Source organism: Ochotona princeps, chromosome 6 (assembly GCF_030435755.1).
Source record: "Ochotona princeps isolate mOchPri1 chromosome 6, mOchPri1.hap1, whole genome shotgun sequence".
NCBI lineage: Eukaryota > Metazoa > Chordata > Mammalia > Lagomorpha > Ochotonidae > Ochotona > Ochotona princeps.
In genome coordinates this window covers 11411060-11427781 of record NC_080837.1, presented here as the reverse complement: position 1 = coordinate 11427781, position 16722 = coordinate 11411060, and the positions used below count along the sequence as shown (strand labels likewise).

The 16722-nt window shown below is 53.7% G+C and overlaps 1 protein-coding gene across 1 annotated transcript in view; it reads left to right on the top strand.

Moving 5' to 3' along the window:
* Positions 1–9280: 9280 nt before the first annotated feature.
* SEMA4B (semaphorin 4B) overlaps positions 9281–16722 on the top strand; it is a 31970-nt gene continuing 24528 nt past the window's right edge. Inside the window, exon 1 of the mRNA XM_058665581.1 lies at positions 9281–9807. The gene's annotated coding sequence lies outside the window, so the exon portion shown is untranslated. The remainder of the gene's footprint in view (positions 9808–16722) is intronic.

The window sequence follows — 16722 nt, the reverse complement described above, 5'->3', positions numbered from 1 at the left end:
AGCTGGATGAGAAGCGGAGCTGCCGGGATTAGAACCGGTGACCACATGGGATCCCTGAGCGCTGAAGGCGAGGACTTTAGCCACTAGCCCACCGCATAGGGCCTGGTTGCTCCATCTCTGATCCAGCTTCCTGCTTATGGCCCAGGTAACCAGCAGAGGGTGGCTCAAATGTTTAGGCCCTTGCACAAATGTGTCAGTCCAGAAGAAACTCCAGGCACCTGACCTTGGCCTAGCCCACCTCTGGCTGTTGCAGTCATTTGGGGAGTGAGTAAAGCAATGGAAAATTCTCTCTCTGTGTCTTTCTCTCTGTAACTCTATCAAATAAATAAAAAATAATTTTTTAAGTGTAGCTTTATACAAAAATATTTTAAAATCCATGAGAGGATCTTCAAATGAAATGGATTTTCAGATGAGAGGGTCTTCAAAATGTTCCTGGAAAATATGCATCATGAAAAAAAAAATGCCTGGGGCCTGGCGGCGTGGCCTAGCAGCTAAAGTCCTCGCCTTGAACGCGCCAGGATCCCATATGGGCGCCAGTTCTAATCCTGGAAGCTCCACTTTCCTTCCAGCTCCCTGCTTGTGGCCTGGGAAAGCAGTCCAGGACGGCCCAAAGCCTTGGGACCCTGCAGCTTGTGAGAGACCTGGAGGAAGCTCCTGACTCCTGGTCCCTGGCTACAGATCAGCGCAGTACCAACCATTGGGATCAGTTGAGGAGTGGATCATCAGACGGATGATCTTCCTCTCTTTCCTCCTCTCTGTATGTCTGACTTTGCAATAAAAATAAATAAATCTTAAAAAAAAAAAAAAAAGAAAAAGGGATGTCTTCATAGCAGGTGTTACCTTGTTTCATAAAGATTGGCATAGTTACATAGCGAAGGACAAATCAGGAGAGGAGAGAAGGAGAGAGAGATCTTCTACCCACTGATTCATTTCCTAGATATTGAAGCCTGGATCCCAGAGCCTCACCTGGATCTCCCACGTAGTTAGCAGTGACCCAAGCACTTGGGCCATCTTTCACTGCTTTCCCATGCACATTAGCAGAAAACTAGGTCAGAAATGGAGCAGCCAGAATTCTAACAGATGCTGATGTGGAAGAAGCAGCTTAATATGCTGTGTCACAAAACTAGTCCTGGGCCCAGCACAGTAGTCTAGTGGTTAAATCCTTGCCTTGCACGCACAAGGATCCCACATAGGTACTAGTTTGTATTCTGGCTGCTCTACTTCCTTTCCAGCTTCCTGCTTGTGGCCTGGGAAAGCAGTCAAGGATAGCCCAAAGCCCTGGGATCCTGCACCTGTGTGAGAGACCTGGAGAAGCTCCTAGCTCCTGGCTTCTGATCAGCTTAGCTCTGGCTGTTGCGGTTGCTTTGGAAGTGAACCACTGAATGGAAGATCTTTCTCTCTGTCTCTCCTTCTCCCTATAAACCTGACCTTTTGACCACAAAAAATAAATGTTTAAATTTGTTTTTGAAAAACTGGTCCTAAAAAAAAAATTTTTAAAAAAAAAGGAAAAGAATTCAACCCACAGGAATCTGTTGACCCCCACTCACTCAGCCCGCCTAGTTCTTCTGCCCACCCTGTGTCCTCCCAAAGCTTCATCAGGCTTTCCAGTCTTCATCAGCTATTTAAAAAACCACCAGCAGTTTCAGATGCCTGGGCTCTGGCAAAGCACATGAAATTTCTGCCCGCAGCATCAACTCCAGGTGCCATTTGTGTCCTGGCTATTTCATTTCCCAGCCAGCTCCCTGCTTGCGGCCTGAGAAAACAGTGGAGGATGCTCCAAAGCCCTGGGACCCAGCACCCATGTGGGAGACCCGGAGGAGTTTTCTGGCTCCTGGTTTCAGATTCATCCATCTCTGGTCCTTCAGCCATTTGGGGAGTGAGCTAGTGGATGGGGGATCTGTCTGTCTGTCTCTCTCTCCTTCTCTCTGTAACTCTCCTTCTCATATAAGTACAATTTTTTTTCTTTTTTTAAAAAAGAGTTATTTGGGCCTGGCGGCGTGGCCTAGCGGCTAGAGTCCTCGCCTTGAGGGCACCGGGATCCCATATGGGCGCCGGTTCTAATCCCGGCAGCTCCACTTCCCATCCAGCTCCCTGCTTGTGGCCTGGGAAAGCAGTTGAGGACGGCCCAATGCATTGGAACACTGCACCCGCGTGGGAGACCCGGAAGAGGTTCCAGGTTCCCGGCTTCGGATCAGCGCGCATCGGCCCGTTGCGGCTCACTTGGGGAGTGAATCATCGGACGGAAGATCTTCCTCTCTGTCTCTCCTCTGTGTATATCTGGCTGTAATAAAATGAATAAATCTTAAATAAAAAAAAAGAGTTATTTATCTTTCTTGGAAAGGCAGATCAGATTTATAGGGAGAATGGGAGTTCACCAGTTCACTCCCCAAGTGGCTGCAATGTTTGGAACGAAGCCAATTCAAAGCCAGGAGCCAGGAGCTTCTTCCAGGTCTCCCACATGGGCGTAGGGTCCCAAGGCTTTGGGCTGTCCTCTTTAGCTTTCCCAAGCCATAAGCAGGGAGCTAGATAGGAAGTGGAGCAGCCAGGACACAAACTAGCACCCATATGGAATCTCAGAGCTTGAAGGGGGAGGATTAGCCACTGAGCCATTGCATAGGCCCAAATTATTTAAAAGTACATATAGATAATGGAATTAGAAAGTATATTTTGCTGCAAAATAATTTTGAAGTCCATGTGTAGGAGCATGTTCAAAAGTTGCATGAAAAACACATACTGTGAATTAAAAAGCTATGCATGGGTTTCTTTTTTAACAAGATCAACTTAACTTGCACTGGTATTTTCTACAAAGGCTTTGAGGTCCCCTGGTTGTGCCCCGTCCATTTGTCCAGTGCCAGCCTTCCCAGGCTCGGATGGCCTGAGCCAGAGTGGGGGTGAGGTGCTGGGACCGGGCAGCGGGCCAGGTGCCTGCAGAACCAGGCGAGAACTGCCCACGAGAGCTGGCCGGGCGCCGGGAACTCGCTGTCTTTCCATTTAAACAGACACAGGCTGTCTGTTGAGACGCTGGAAACATCTGACCTTTTACAGTGCATCTCCAGCCTGCGGGTGGACAGAGGAGGGGGACGCTCTTGGCGGGCTGCAAGAGGTTAACCCTTTCCAAACCAAGATTCTCGGACTCGGTGGCAGCGGAAAGATCCGCGTGGCCTGTTTTGCTAGCTCGGGAAGCGGACTGGGTCCAGTGCCTGCAGGCCCTGAGTGCCCCAGCGGCGAGAGATCCGCGAGGCGGCTGCACCTGCCGAGCCCGGGCCCGCCGCGCAGAGGCCGGGAGCGCCGCGGAGCGAGAGACCCGTGCATAGTGACCTGTGTTCACCCTGTGGAGGGGGCAAGTGTTGTGCCGGTTTCTGAAATCCCCAGATAATCAAGCCTGAAGTCCGTGCTAAGGCAAAAAGGTGGTTTATTCAAACTAACCTAGTTCTCCCAGCCACCTCCCCCAGCCCAGCACGGCTGGGCGGAGGAGGGGCAGCCGCTGCAGGATCTGCAGGGCTACCACACAGCGAGCGATGGAGCCAGAGAGAGAGAGCGCCCGAGAGAAAGAGAGAGCGAGCCCGAGCCCCCCAGTTTTTACACATTTCAGGCTATTAATTATACAGTCATGATCTAGCAGGCTTCTATTGGTGGGTTTGAAACTAGCAACTTTCAAAAAGTACAAATTGATGAGCTATAGGGCGGTGGATCTTATCAAACACCAGGTACCTCCTTCCTGAGGAGTGGTCTGCCTACGTGACCTGCCAAGTGTCCTGCCGGGTGTCACGTAGACTATCAGGGCTGGAGTTCACACAGCCCCCAGCCAAGCCATTAAGGCGGAATCACAAAAGGCAGAAAACTTCCAGGTTCTTCACAAGCACCGCACGAAGCACACTCCGCAGGTGCCCCGCGCCTTCCCCAGGCATCAGACAACAGCCAGCAGCACTAAGGGCAACGACTGGGTGCGGGGGCGCAAAACCGCATCCCTCCACCTGGCGGGCTGCGGGTTCACTCTCCTTGAGGAAGATTCACAGGCAGGGGGAATCCTAGGCCTCGTTCTGTGCATAGCATGGAAAGCCACCGGGGGAGAAAGTGGAAGGAACAGGGGCGGGGCGGAGTGGTGTTTATAAGAGGGTGTGCAGAGAGAAGCAGGCGCTCAGAGGATGCCCACACCTGCACCTGCAGTCCGTCCGTACGTGCCTAGCGCCGCGTTTTGGAATGGCATTTCCAGCCTCCTCAGGGGTTCAGTGCTCCCAAAGAGTTCTTCCTGGAAGGTCGGTTTAAGCAGGGAGAGAAAGCTTTGCTGCAAGGGGCCCGTAGCAGGCTGGGCCACATCCTGCTCAGACCTCGCTGGACAGGCGCACTGAGACGCAGTGCCAAGGTCGGACTAGGAGTCTGAAACAGAGAGCATTCTAGGCAAGAACTTGGAGCAGGATGTGCGTACCAAGGGATGTTTGTGTATCCGTGCAGGGTTTTGTTTGTTTTTGTTCTTTCTTCCTTTCTTTCTTTCAGACTTACATGTTTTCATTTGAAAGGCAAGTTTTAAAAAGGCAGAAGGAGGCAGAGAGAGAGCTTCCATCTGCTGGTTCACTCCCTGGATTGTGAACAAAGTGAAACAAACCCAGGGTTGTGCAAGGTATCATTTATCAGGGGCGATTTATACCCACAAGTGTGGTCTCAGGAGAAAGTCAGGCAGCAGTTCCCTGCATCTGCCCAGCAGGAAACGGGGTTGGGGGGCTTGTGGACAGAACGACCAATCCAGATATCCTGGTCTTTGTTCACTCCTGGCCAGTGGGGAGTGAACCAACAGATGGAAGATCTTCTGTTGTGCCCAGATTTCGAGATCCCCAGAAATCACCAAGAGTCTGAAACCAATCCAAGTGCACAATGATTATTTGTTCAAGCCCAGCACATCTGAGCCTGGGTTCTTGGTTGAAAGCAGTTCTTGGGACTAACAACGCAACCAAGCGCATTCATAGGGTTTTTATGGGGACAGTCCACAATAGCTTGAAAAGGGGAAATTCACACTAGCCTGCAAGGTGAGGGGAAATACCACACATTCCCTACCTATCTTGGCTGGACAGCCCATGCCTCCAGCAACTAAGGGAAGCACCCACTTAATTACTTGGAGCCACCTGTGAGATAACCAGACTTAGGTGGGCTTTGATTCATAAGAATTGGGACCCATCAGTGCTAATGATCACATAGGCCACTAAAGGTTACATGGGCCTTTTAGCTTGCAAGCTCATACAGTTTCTTTGTAACAATGAGCCATGAACAAATGGTTGGAATTTTCATACTGAGGTTCTCCACTTCTTCTCTGTCTCCTTTTCCCTGTAAATTTGCCTTGCCAATAATAATAAATAAACCTTAAAAAAAAAAATAGAAGAAAGATGGAAGGAAGGAAGGAAGGGCCCCAGGCATCACTACTGGAAGTTCAGTCAATTGGATTAATGGAATAAGCTGATGTGGGCAGATCAATGAGGAAACACAGTGTAAGTGTGTTTAGGACACAGGGATAGTCAAACAGATCCCCAACAACAGCTGAGTGACATTCAGCAGTGTGACACTTAACAGTGAGGCATGGACCTGAAGAGCAGAGGATGGCAGGTGACAGAGTCCACATGCGCACAGTGCTCACCTGCAGCTCCCTGTCCTATGATGGGAGTCGTGCCCCTTTCTCCCCATGAGGAAAGCTGGGGAGGGGTTGAGGACAGCTGAGTGCTCACTTGTTCCAAGGCAGAGGAGAACTACCCAGAAAGTCTCACCCTATGTGTTGGGGAGGAGACAGGGGCAAGAGACAGGAGGGCAGGAGGGGATCGGAGAGGCCTTCACTCTCCTTGGGACTCAGCGTGCCTAAGTGCCAAGCTTTGGGCTTTTGTGTTTGTTGTAATCACCCATCATCTCTCTGTATGTTAATGTTGAAAATGCACCTGCCTGTTGTCTCTAGACTTTGAGTATTTGTGTTACCAGCCCACCAGCCCAAGGCCACAACTCTTCCTACAAAAGTGGCCTGGTGTCTTTACTGCAAGCTGAAAAACCACAAGGGATAAGGGAGACCCCTCCCTGTATTCTCCTTGAGTCTTGACTGCTGTTTGTTGATATGCAAATGGAGGCTATGGGAAACTGGGGGAGAGGAGAGAAGGTTGAAGAGAGTTGGTGATAGACAGTAGAGAGAGGTGAGCAGGATGTGGGGAGGCCATAGGGCGGGATCCAGGGCCCATGGGAGCCAGGTAACATGGATTTGCAACTTTCACCCTGACTCACTGCCCAGTTGCTATTCAGGAAGGGGTCCACAGAAGGGGTCATTAGAGTTCATCCTGTGCTTTCCCAGGCAGGGAATGAGGTCTGGAGGCCATGAGGTTGTAGGGTGGTGAACTGGGCCTGTGAAGAGGGGTGGGGAAAGGGAGGCCCAGGATAGAGAGAAGGGAGAGTGGTCAGTGAGCTGGAGCCGCTGCTGAGGCCTGCGAAGAGAGATGGGGCTGGAGGGGAGCGTGGGTCAGGGTGCTCTGGGAGGGAGCTGCTGGCCATGATGGTGGCAAGAGCAAGGTGTGTGGAACTTGGGAAACCAGCTGAGGGGCGTGTCTTCGTCCAAGAGACTAGAATACCCCAGGCCTATGGCAGGAACTCGGAGGTGACAATTTGGACCCAATTTTCCTGCTGTATAAAAGTCACTGGTAACCACAGTGTGCAGGTGTGGATGGCGAGTATGAGTTTGTTTCTGGAATGTAGCCCCCATCCACACCTGCACACTGTGGTTACCAGTGACTTTGCTGGCAGTGGCCCGAAACTGGAAACTATCCTTCAGCTCTGTAAGAGAGAGGACTTTTGCTCTGGGCCAGGGACACTGTGGAGTATTTCTAAGTGAAACATAAACCACTAAACATAATGATTTGGGCATGTCCCAAAGCAAGACAGTGAGAAAAAAAAAAATCCAATCTCATGAAGTTATGCACTGTTTGATTCCTTTTATACAGCAGGAAAATATAAGGCACAGGGACAGGGGACAGTAGGTGACTACAATGAAGACCCACAAAGCAGGTCTCCTGTGGTGGTGATGGGAGAGTTCTGCTTATTATTTGTGAGAGTTTATTTAAAAGACAGAGTTACAGAAAGGTGGAGTAGGGGGAAGAGATCTTCTATTCGTCAATTCAATCCCCAGATGGATGCAAAGTGCTGGCCCAGGCTGAAGCCAGCAGTCAAGAGCTCCTTGGGTACAACAGCCCAAGCATTTGGGTCATTTTCTGCTGCTTTCCCAGGTTCATTATCAGGGACCTGGGTCGAAAGTGCAGCAGCTGGGACTGAAACTACTGCCCCTATGGGATGCCAGCGTGCCACACCATCACATGCCAAATTGTGTGCTACTGATTTGCTTAGCAAAGAGACAGAACTTCCGTTTCCTGGGTAACTCCCCAAGGACCTGCATTGGTCAGGGGTGGGTCCAGTTTCTGGGAACTGAATCTAGGCCTTCCTGTGGCTGACAGGAACCCATCACTGGCGCCATCACTGCTACCTCCCTGGGTGTGCATGAGGAGGAAGTTGCAGTCAGAAGCCAGAACTGAATGTCCAACCACCTGGGGACTCTCCAGTGGGGTGCGGGGCTCTTAACTGCCCCGTAAAAACAGAACAGGAAGGCCTGTTTTGGCAGAGCCGTTCCAGTGTCTGGTTTTGCTTTCTTAACCACAGTTGTGTAACGTCACCACCACAAGAAGCTGCTGAGGCATTCACGGGTCACTAGCTACTGGTCTTTGCAACTCTTAGGAGTTGATCATTATTTCAATGTTAAAAAGTAAAAAAAAAAAAAAAAAAAGACCATATATACAGTTCTCCATCGTACATTTTCCAAGAACAAGAACAATGGCATGCATATTACATGCATTAGAATAGGAGCTCTCGGCCCCAGGAGGGCAAGGGAGCTGAATGAGAGTAAAGAAACACAGAGGCTCCATTAATCATGAGGGTGACGTGATTGGAAGGGCAGAGTCTCCACCCTCCCTGCACCTGGGGTCCTGCGGACAGGAATGCGGGCGGGGGAGGGGCAGAATCAATGCTCTTTAGAAGGGGCCTTTTATCAATAATGGCTTGGAGGATTTTTCCCTTTGTTTAGCCCAGGGTTGTGGAGGAGATTGGAAGGAATTGGTGGAGAAGGCAAGGCAGGTGGGGAAGCAGAAAGAATTATGGAGGAGCTGCAGAGTCGCTGGTCCTCTGAGGGCCCCAGGCCGGCCTAGGGGCTGCTAGGATGCCAGACGTAGGGACCCCGGGCGAGCTCTGAGCCCTCCCATTCCACCCCCGTGCCATGAAGGCCAAGATTCTGAGTGGCCGAGGCGCAGGAGGCCTGGTGCTGGGCACAGGGACCTACAACTGCATGGGGTGCTGAGAGTCTCCTTCCCCAACGGCCTACCAGCATGAGCTCAGGCAGGACCCGAGCCTAGCCGCCTGCTGTGTCCTTCACAAGCAGCCTCTCCCCACACTACCAGTAAGCTGTGAGTGCTAACTATACTTGTACGATCAGACTTGTGTCATGTTTGCATAACAGATACTTTAAAATTGGTGTAGTGGGGCCTGGTCCAACAGCCTAGCGTTTAAGTCCTTGTTGGGATCCCATATGGGCACTGGTTCATGTCCCGCTGCTCCACTTCCCATTCAGCTCCCTGCCTGTGGCCTGGGAAAGCAGCAGAGGATTGCCCAAAGCCTTGGGACCCTGCATCCACGTGGAGACCAGAGGTTTCAGATCAGCTCAGCTCTGCTGGTTGTGGTTGTTTGGGGAGTGAACCAGTGGACGGAATCTCTGTTTCTCCTTCTCTCTGTAAATCTTTCAAATAAATAATTTTTTAAAATGCTTATGGAAACACTGAAGAAATGTTTATTTAGAGCAAAGCAATTTTAGAATTCAGCTTTGTCACACTAGGCATTTTCCAGGAACTCCCCAAAGATTCCACACACGCACGAACACACATTTCCAAATGCTCTGGCACTAAAATACACTCATCTTAATTCAGTTTGCAGGGCCCTGCTTTGTGGTGGCTCCTGCGGCCAAATGCCAAATCACCACTTCTGCCTTCCCTGGAGACAGCTGTACCCTGAGAGATGAGGGCCCGTGTGTGTTGAAGCCTAGCCAGAGAGGCGGCACTTGCCAGGTCTGGCCAGTTCTGGCCACTCACAGGCCCAGAACCGGTAGTCTCAGGAACACCCAGAAAGTGGCTGTCACTTTTCCTGGAAGATAGGCCCTCAAGGGCCTTGTCAAGGTCACTCGATAAACGCGAGATCTGTCAGCCCGCCCACGGAGCCCGCCCTTTGGTTTCACTCTGCCAGTGCCCAGGTCCATTGCAGGGTAAGAGGCGCGCTGGAAGCACCCTGGGCAGGGACCGTGGGTACCGGGTCCACACCTCCCTCCCCCGCAATAAACAATAACGACCGGTCTGGAGAGTCCAGCGCCTGCCAGGTGTGGGCCTCCTCCGCTCGGGCCCTACACGCCTGACGCCCACCTAGGCAGGTGGCAAACTCAGAGAGGTTGGGGAGCTCGCCCCAGGACCCAGGCGGTAGGAGGCTTCCAGCCCAGCCAGCCTAGCCCCCCGCGGCCTCGGTCGTGGGGAGCAGGCCCTCGCGCGGCGCCCGCGGTGGGAGCAGGCGGCCGGCAGCCCAGGCCCCGGAGGGCGCCTCGGGACAGTTTCCCGTCACCACGGGCGAGGCGGGGCGGAGCTTGGTCGCGGTCCAGCACTTCCGGGGCGGCCTTGCGGACCGAGGTGCTTCGCGGGAACGCTGAGGGTCCCTGGGGACGGCGGAACTGGGAGCCCCTCGGGGCCGCGCGGTCGGGACTAGGGCCAGGTAGGCTCGGCGTGGGGGCTGGCGCGGAAGGGACGCGGTGGAGGGCGGCGGAGCAGGCCGAGGCTGCCGAGCGGACAGTCCCCCCGTCCGGCCCGGCCCTTCTCCCCAGAGGGCGCCACCTGCACGCTCTGCTGGGCACCTCCGCCCACCACCGGGGGCGCCTGTTGCCATGGCAGCAGGAGGATGGGCCCGCGTTGCCATGGCCACCAGGGGCTCGCTCCGACTGCTTCTCTTGACCCTTGGCTGCTGGCCCCGGGCCCGGGGCGCGGGGCGTCGTTTGGAAGGCCTGGGCTTTGCTTCAGCATGGCGGTGGGCCTAGCCCCCGAGTGGGTCCGCATGTGTCCGCTCCTTCTCTCTGAGGTCGAGGTGGACGCTGGGTCCATTGGAGAAGGATGTCGGGGGTCTTGGGAATGAGACTGCACTGAGCCTTTGTGGTCTGGGAGCCCTGGGTCGCCTTGAGACCCTTGCTCCTACTCCAAGTCCTTGGGTGGAATGCCATTAAGCATTGAGACAGGTTCAATTTAAAAAAACAAAAACGAAAGCAAAGCACACCCTCCCCCGCCTATAAATCTGTTTTTTTTTTTTAAAAAAATAGGAATCCGTCTCTGCTGCTCACTTCCCAAGGTGCCACCGCAGATGTTGAGGTGGTTGGGATTTGAACTCACAGCTCCCTGATGGTGACAGTTGCCCTTGGCCATTCCCAGGGAAATTTAAGCTGTGTCTCCTTGCCCTGGTGCTCACACTCACGGTAACCTACCAAAAGGGAGACAGTGAATAAACAGAGGAACTAGAGAGGCCATGGAGGCCCTCACTTTGGGGAGAGCCGAGTGTCTCCCAGCCCACCCAGCCCACAGAAGATATGGGTTTAGTGTTGGTATCTGACAGAACGCCCCACAATCAGTCCCCCGGAACCAGACATCAGCTTCGGAAACCTGTCTGCTGGGACTGGAGCTGAAAGAGCAGGAAAGAACAGGGTTTTTTTTTTTTTTTTTTTTTAAGTGGGGATGTGGGACCCTGTGTCTCTCCATCCAAGTGGGGTTCTCTTTGTGTTGCAAAAGACAGAGGACTAGGGGACCAGACGGGGTCAGTGGGAGGAACGCTTGAACACTTGTCTCAGAAATTATCTGAGAGCAGCAGCCTTGGCGGAGAGCTCATTTTCTGGTGTGGTAAACATTCCCAGTGCCTGCTGTTTGCAGGCTGTGCCCTAGGGCTGGAGTTGCAGTCCTGTCCCTGCGGTTTGGGAAGAGGGCTGCGCGGTGTGCTGTGCTGATTGATGCATGCTTCGTGCCTCGTGCTTCCGCTGCTGCATGGCACCCTGGAGGAGCCCCTTGGAAGCCAGTGGGGACCTGTGTTGTGTAGCCTGCTAGCACTTCTGGGGCTCTGCCTGGGAGGCCCAGTTGGAGACCAAGGGCTGAGAGGTGACAGAGGGTGGGCTTTTTGGGAATGCTGGGCGGGCTGTGAGCTCTGCAAAGACCTGGGATCTAACCTTGGGTTTCAGCAGGGGAGAAAGTTTGCTGAGGCAATGAAAGCAGGAAAAGAGGGATGGAGGGGGTGGAGGGAGGGGTGGAAGGGAGGAAACCGCCGAAATTACTGGAAGAGGCAAAAAGTTGGGGCTGGAGAGGGACCCTGAGACCACAGGTGGATTCCCAGGGTGGGTTCTGAAGTTGTGGCAGGTGGGAGAGCTGGGCTTGGCCTCTGGTTTGCACTTGTGGGTGGGAGAGCTGGGCCCGGCCCCTGGTGAGCACTGGTGAGTCCCAGAACCTCAGTGTCTGTGCAGTGGACTAGGGCTGCAGTCCCTGCGGTGACACATACATTCATTCACACAGAAAAGCTGGGCTCAGCGCTGCCCGGGGCACATGGACCCACGCAGGTGGACGGCTGCTTCCTGCCTGGCTTTGCCTCTGTTGTGAAAGGAGCACTGGTTTCTTGTGATCTATGCGAGGCAAATTCGGAAAGTCCCCTGCATCTGCAGACTGACATTTGAGAGAAGTGGGTCTTCCCCTTTTCTTTTGAGGGTGGGTCGCATGACAGCTGTGATTCTGTGTCATTCTCAGGGTCTGTGACTCCCTGAAGCCCACTCTTGACTGTTGTGAGAGGGGTACAAGGACGAGTGGGCTAGGGCTGTTCTGACAAGGCAAAGCTGGGTCCATTGCTCCAGGGCCCCGTTGTTCTCAGGCCTTGGTGCCTGCTGTGTGAGATCCCTGCATGGGCATGAGTCTTCAGTGCCGCCTTCACACATTTTTAAAAATATTCGTTTATTTTTATTGGAAAGGCAGATTTATAGATAGAAGGAGGCAGAGAAAAAGATCTTTTATCCACTGGTTCACTCCCCAAGTGGCCACAGTGTCCCAGAGTTGCGGGTCTCCCTCACAGGTGCAGGGTCCCAGGGCTTTGAGCTGTCCTCTATTGCTTTCCCAGGTCACAAGCAGGGAACTGGATGAGAAGTGGAGCAGCCAGGATATGAACCAGTGCCCATATGGGGTTTAAACATTGAGCCATTGTGCCAGACCCTACATACTCATTTAGTTAATCTCCCAATGCCAGGCTTCTGTGTGGCAAGCAGGCACACCTCCCTAGGTGGGGCAGTCCCCAGAGCCCCCACCCTGCCAGCAGGGAGATAGTGTAATCTTTGCAGCCACAGGAACTGCACAGCAACCTGGTCCCTGCCCACTCACTGGGGTCAGTATCAGCAAGGCTGGCTGGCACCAGGTGCCTACAGCGGCTGAGAAACTTGGGGCTCAGAGAGCCCTGAACAGGATGGCGGACTCATAGGGTCTTCTTTCCCTTCAGAAGGCAATGGCCAGTGGTCTGAGGCTTTGGGTGATCCTTAGGACTCACTTCATGGGCTCTCAGGGACCACATCTTAGAAGCCTAGGTTCTCTCCTGGCCTCTCACCCTTCTTAACCTCCCACTCTCTCCTGGCCTATACATCTGCCTCCAACCTGGGCTAGGAGACTGTGGTTTGAGAACAGCCAAGAGGGTCCATGGCAAGCAGTCCTGCTGACCATAGGTGACCTCAGGCTGGCCAGTCAGCCAGGCCTCCTGGGCCCCGGGTGAGCAGGCTCCCTCCGGAGCTCGAGTTGGGGGCAGGGAAGTGACCGTGGCTGCTTCGTGTTCCACCGTGTCAGGGCAGGGACAGGTTGAGCCTTGCTGGTTGCACCACAGCCCTGTGGGGCGGAGGGGATCCCCTCCCAGGGAGTGGCCAGCTCAAGCCCTAACAGGCCCCTGTGGGGGCGGTGCTGGGTGGCGGGATGCTTGCCACAGCTGCTGCACCCGCAGCTGGGGCTGGGCCAGCCGGTTCCTTCTCCCTGTCCTGCAGCCTCAGCACCTGGCTTGCTTGCAGGAGGCAGCTACACTGTGGGGAGTGCCCAAGGGGAGTCTAGGGCATGGTCACCAGCTCTGGAGGCCCCTGGACCTGGGGCACTCGCAGGTGGATGAGCCAGTGACAGTGCCTCCCTGCGTGGCCTTGTTTGCCAGTGCTGCCACATTTCTCCTCTGTACCCCACGAAGAAGTGTTCTTGTTCCAGATGGAGAAGCCGAGGACCAGAGTCTTGTATGGCTAGCTGCTCTCCCCCCTCCTCCGCCCCCAGCAGGTGGTGCTCAGGTCTCCTTGTAGGTGAACCCACATTTTCAGCCCCTGAGACTTACTTACCATGTGCAGGAGCAAGAAAACTATGCAGTGAGTGGAGGGGACAGGATTTGGGGAGCAGGGACAAGGCCACTGTTGGCCAGAGCCTAGCTTAAACCCGCCTGGGAGGACCCTGGGTGGATGTCTTCAGTGGTGAGGGGGGCTGCTCCAAGGAGGTGCCATTGGCCCATTTGAAGCCACACGCAAAGATGTGCCAGCTGCTGTTGCTTCCTCATCCAAACAGATAGATGCTGCAGCTGAGCTGAGCTGCTGCCCCAGCCCGAGGGGACAGGACAGCAGCAGCAGTGGCCCACCAGAGCAGGCCGGCTGGCCAGGGAGCCACAGCTGTGGCCTGCCAAGAGGGGAGGTCTCGGGGCTGCAAGGGGATGGTGGCAGGGGGCCAGGACCTGGGGCGCTGGGCCGTGGCCAGGGCACGTCAGCGAGGCCTTGCTGGGAAGCGAGCCAGTGGCACCCAGGCACGGGGCAGAGCTCTAGTGCCACCCTGGGAGGGGTGGGTGGCTCCTGTGGGTTCAGGCTCTCTTGGGCTTGGCAGGAGACTCCTTCCCCGCCATGAGCTGTGGACAAAGCAGACTCCCAGGGTGGATCTATGGGTTGCCCTTGGTGGGAAGCAGAGCAGGCAGGCCTAGTTCTGGCCTCCTAGCAGAAACCATCCATGTCTGAGATGTGGCCTGGTTGTGTTGAGCAGAGCCTGGACTTCTGGGTGATAGCTGAGTATGGGCACCTAAATTGGCACTTCCATTGCATGTACTTGCCCTTTTGTGTGAGCAAGGGGCAGGCAGGGAGTTCTTGGGCTTTGGCTCTCAGCTGTATTTTCTCTATTGCTTTTCAATTTTTTTTTTAATAAGATTTCTTTTACTGGGGCCAGTGCTGTGTCATAGCAGTTAAAGCCGTCACCTGTGGTGCCAACATCCCATCTGGGTGCCGGTTTAAGTTCTGGCTGCTCCACTTTGACTGGGTATGCATGTGAGATGCCAGTACTGCAGGTGGTGGCTTAGCTAGCTATGCCACAGCATGGGCCCCTTATTTCCTTCTTCATTTGTAGCCTTATTCCTCTGCATTCTCTCTCCCTCTTGTTTGGCTTTTTTATGTTTTCCCCCTTCTACCTGATCCTACAGAGGGGTTGTGTGTTGTGTGTGTTTTCTTTTTGGGTTTCTTTGGTTCTTTCTTTGATAACAGGTATGCGGTATAAATTTACACACCAAAAAACACACAGTTCTTTCGTGAACAATCCCTGTGTAGTTTGTCAGGTGCATGGACTTGGAAAACCAACACCAAGGTCAGCGGCCAGAACTGGCCATTGCCCCGGCACATCGCGCAGTACACACGCTGGTCAGACGCCACCCCATGTTCCATGCCGCAGTTTTGCTGGGCTCTGTGTAATCTGTTTCTGTACACGTGTGGCATTTCACTCTGCGGTTTGTGTCCTTCTGTGTATCTGTGCCTATGCATGGAAGAGAACCCAGTGAGAAAGGAGGTGAGGATAGGAGATCAAGTGTAAGTGAGCGTGGCAGGAGAGGGGCAGACTTGGTGGTGACTTCACGTTGCCTGCAGGGACCCCAGGAAGCATTGTTTGGTCTCTTTTTTTTTTAAAGATTTATTTATTTTAATTGGAAAGGCAGATACACAGAGAGGAGGAGAGACAGAGAGGAAGATCTTCCATCCAATGGTTTGCTCCCCAAGTGGCCGCAGTGGCTGGAGCTGAGCTGATCTGAAGCAGGAGCTCTTCTGGGTCTCCCACGCGGGTGCAGGATCCCAAGGCTTTGGGCCGTCCTCAACTGCTTTCCCAGGCCAAAAGCTGGATGGGAAGTGGGGCTGCCAGGGTTAGAACTGGTGCCCATATGGGATCCTGGTGCATTCAAGGCGAGGACTTTAGCTGCTAGGCTACAGTGCCAGGCCCAGTCTCTGCTTTTGTGTACCCCTTTCCAAGCTATCCCCTCCTCCTAGCCCTCACCCCTCGTTCCTGGTAAAGCCTGACTGCCCCTGCTAGGAAAACGACCTCAGGGAGCAGGTGACACCTCTGCTGGCTTGGGAGCCTCTCCCCCCACAGGAAGTTGGCTCCAGTGAGCTCCTTCCCTGTCCATCCTCTTCCTATGTGTCCGAGGCCAGGGAGGGCCGCACCAGCTGGGGAACACACTGAAGCTGCCACCAAGTGCGGCTGTCACGGGGGGTGTGGCCTGGCAGGCTCTGCAGGCTGCTATCAGGGACCCTCTTTCTGCCAGCTGGGAGATAGTCCCCCAAACCCGCCCCCGAAGGAAGACAGAGGCCCTCGAGGCCCTCACTGCCCGCCTGCTTGGCATGAGACAGTCTTGGGAGGCAGCTGAGTAGCTGTGCGCAGGATGTAATTAGTCAAACAACTGGCGTCAGCCTCCCTCTCCTCCTGTCCTGGGGATGGCAGTGGGCACGGCACTAGGGCAAGGCCATCACAGCTTTGGGGAGCTCCAGGCCCTCAACAAACTCTAATTGAACACATAGCCATAGTCAGGTGCTGGCCAAGGTAACAACAGGAGGAGGTGCCGCAGCTTGAAGTCCACAAGGTTGCCTGCATTTTCTCCATGATCTTAAGAGGGGTGTATAGAGAGGTGGAACTCAGAAGTCGCACTCAGCCTCCAGAGGCTATTGGTAGGGTTAATCTTGATGGAAGGCCCCAGTAGCCTGTCCTTTCTGGCTCTGTCTCCTCCCTTTTTTTCCCCCCAAATGAATAATCAAAAGATCTGTATGGAAACACCTTTATTCAGCTTTATTCTGCCATGGTCCCATTCATGATTTTTACACACACACACACACACACACACACACACAAAGTCTTGGGGAGTCATGAGCATAACCGGCAGACCACATGACACTTTACTTGTACACATCAGCAGGTGTCTGACAGATAAGGATGTTACACGTAACAAATGTCAATAGGACTGCCAAGAGGTGGAAGGACGGAGACTTCACATCATTCAGTACGCAAACGTATGAAAACATCCTGACTGCTCCGTAGCTACCCACACTCCCCGCAAGTCAGGGGTCACTTGCGACCTTTGGTTTGGGGCTCCTAATTGCCATCATTCGTCCAGGTGTTTAGGGTGGGAAGCGCTAATGGCAGCCTCATCCTTAGACATGAGATAGACACTTGCAGCAAGAATGCTGTGAACACTAATGCCGTGTCCTTTCTGCTTTTTAAAAAATATTTGTTTTTATTGCAAAGTCAGATATACAAAGAGGAGGAGAGACAGAGAGAGGATCATCTGTCCTCTGATTTACTCCCCAAGTGACTGCAA